This window comes from Rutidosis leptorrhynchoides, chromosome 3 (assembly GCF_046630445.1).
Source record: "Rutidosis leptorrhynchoides isolate AG116_Rl617_1_P2 chromosome 3, CSIRO_AGI_Rlap_v1, whole genome shotgun sequence".
In the NCBI taxonomy this organism is placed as follows: domain Eukaryota; kingdom Viridiplantae; phylum Streptophyta; class Magnoliopsida; order Asterales; family Asteraceae; genus Rutidosis; species Rutidosis leptorrhynchoides.
The window spans coordinates 487,049,361-487,052,529 of record NC_092335.1 but is presented as its reverse complement, the minus strand read 5'-3'; the positions used below and the strand labels follow the sequence as shown (position 1 = coordinate 487,052,529).

At 31.9% G+C, this 3,169-nt stretch overlaps 1 non-coding gene across 1 annotated transcript; it reads left to right on the top strand.

The window, feature by feature from the left end:
- Positions 1-324: 324 nt before the first annotated feature.
- LOC139903186 (small nucleolar RNA R71) lies at positions 325-431 on the top strand. Its single transcript, XR_011778027.1, has one exon. It is a non-coding gene; the product is annotated as a small nucleolar RNA R71 (small nucleolar RNA).
- The last annotated feature ends 2,738 nt before the right edge of the window (positions 432-3,169 follow it).

Genomic DNA, 3,169 nt, shown 5'->3' with positions numbered 1-3,169 from the left:
AAATGTGGTCCACCGCATTGCTCACAACTGATTCTTATTGCGTGAGTATCTTTATTCATCTTTTTGATTCGTCTCTCGAAAGCATCTATTTTTGTAGAAACGGAATCAAAGTCATGGCTAGAATCGGCTCTAGCAGCTTTAGATGATCTAACGATATTTTCTTCTTGATGCCACTCATGTGAGTGGGAAGCAGTGTTATCAATAATTTTGTAAACTTTAGTTGCGTTTTTCTTCATAATGGAACCACCAGCTGCTATGTCGATGTCTTTTCGTGTAGTAATATCGACACCTTGGTAGAATATTTGTACTATTTGATAAGTGTCTAAACCATGTTGTGGACATCCTCTCAATAACTTTCCAAATCTTGTCCACGCCTCATATAGAGTTTCATTTGTCTTTTGTGTGAACGTAATAATTTCTCCTTGAAGTCTCACGGCTTTAGATGCCAGAAAGAATTGTTTAAGAAATTTTTCAACTAAGACATCCCATGTGTCAATCGCCCCTTCAGGTAACGATTCTAACCAATCTTTGGCTTCTCCCTTTAAAGTCCAAGGAAACAACATGAGATAGATCTGTTCATCCTCAACTTCTCTGATTTTGAATAGAGTACAGATCCTATTAAAGGTTCGAAGATGTTCATTTGGATCTTCTTTTGGCGTACCACTATATTGGAATTGATTAGTTACCATGTATAGGATTTGTCCCTTGATTTCATAATCTGTCGCATTAATGTCTGGCTTAATAATGGCATGACCTTGGCCCGTGCGTGTGGCTCTCATTCGGTCTTCCATACTTAGAGGTTCCAGATTCTCCATGATTGAATTTGTTGAATCTGAATCACTAGAGGATTCTGATTTAATAGTTTCTTCTTCGACAATTTTTGGATGAGTGATTTGTAGGTTTTGTATGAAATTAATTTGAATTTTTAAATTTAATTTTTGTGTGATTTAAAAAAAAAATTACTTTATTTCATTAAATTTTAAAAAATGATTTCTAAAATTCACCGTAAGTTGAAGACTAGGTCATGGAACCGAAATTGCTTTACCCGAGGGCGGGGCGAAATATGAAATACGTAAAAGCTTGATGTATATTTTAATCGTGCAGATCCATCAATATTATAAACGTTTAAATAATATAGCGTTGTAGTATAGTGGTAAGTACCGATAAAAATATTTGATAGTGCTCCAAATGAACATATATTTAGGCACAATATCCTTCCAATATGTAAAGCTTTTAGTTGTAATTATTCAATTTTTATGTAATATTCATTTAAATAAATAAGTGCGAAGACAAAAGAAGAAAACGACGATTTGAAGACGCAAATGACCAAAAAGCTAAAAAGTACAAAGTACAATTCAAGTAGTTCAAATTATTGATGAGAAACGTCTAATAATTACAAGAGTACAAGCCGTGAAATGCAAAGTACAAGATATTAAATAGTACGCAAGGACGTTCGAAAATCCGGAACCGGGACCAGAGTCAACTCTCAACGCGCGACGCAACGGACTAAAAATTACAAGTCAACTATGCACATGAATATAATATAATATATAATTAATTTTTAAAATTATATATATTATATTATATATTAAAACAGTCGGAAAACTAGAAAACAAAGTTAGGTGAGCTGGATCAGAGGGCCATGCGATCGCATGGCCTGGAGGCACGATTTCCATGCGATCGCATGGCAGCAGTTTGCTGGTCAGATACTATAAAAAGGCAACGAATTGGACGAGTAATATACACTTTTTTCTTCTTCTTCCTCTGTAATCATAATTATATTTTTAATTATAATTTTAATTTTAAATTAAGTTTAATAATAATTGGGTTATTGTAAGGAATGTTTTAAGGTTTTGTAAGTCGAAACTCTGTCCGTGTAACGCTACGCGATTAATCACCACTGTAAGCTATGTTCTGTAGTGAACCGAACTTTTCCATGTTTATATATATTAATTGAGATTGATATTTACATGATTAAATGTTTCCAACATGTTAAGCAATCAAACTTGTTAAGACTTGATTAATTGAAATATGTTTCATATAGACAATTGACCACCCAAGTTGACCGGTGATTCACGAACGTTAAAACTTGTAAAAACTATATGATGACATATATATGGTTATATATATAGTTAACATGATATTATGATAAGTAAACATATCATTAATTATATTAACAATGAACTACATATGTAAAAACAAGACTACTAACTTAATGATTTTGAAACGAGACATATATGTAACGAGTATCGTTGTAACGACATTTAATGTATATATATCATATTAAGAGATATTCGTACATCATAATATCATGATAATATAATAATTTAAAATTTCTTTTGATATTATAAACATTGGGTTAACAACATTTAACAAGATCGTTAACCTAAAGGTTTCAAAACAACATTTACATGTAACGATAACGATGACTTAACGACTCAGTTAAAATGTATATACATGTAGTGTTTTAATATGTATTCATACACTTTTGAAAGACTTCAAGACACTTATCAAAATACTTCTACTTAACAAAAATGCTTACAATTACATCCTCGTTCAGTTTCATCAACAATTCTACTCGTATGCACCCGTATTCGTACTCGTACAATACACAGCTTTTAGATGTATGTACTATTGGTATATACACTCCAATGATCAGCTCTTAGCAGCCCATGTGAGTCACCTAACACATGTGGGAACCATCATTTGGCAACTAGCATGAAATATCTCATAAAATTACAAAAATATGAGTAATCATTCATGACTTATTTACATGAAAACAAAATTACATATCCTTTATATCTAATCCATACACCAACGACCAAAAACACCTACAAACAGTTTCATTCTTCAATTTTCTTCATCTAATTGATCTCTCTCAAGTTCTATCTTCAAGTTCTAAGTGTTCTTCATAAATTCCAAAAGTTCTAGTTTCATAAAATCAAGAATACTTTCAAGTTTGCTAGCTCACTTCCAATCTTGTAAGGTGATCATCCAACCTCAAGAAATCTTTGTTTCTTACAGTAGGTTATCATTCTAATACAAGGTAATAATCATATTCAAACTTTGGTTCAATTTCTATAACTATAACAATCTTATTTCAAGTGATGATCTTACTTGAACTTGTTTTCGTGTCATGATTCTGCTTCAAGAACTTCGAGCCATCCAA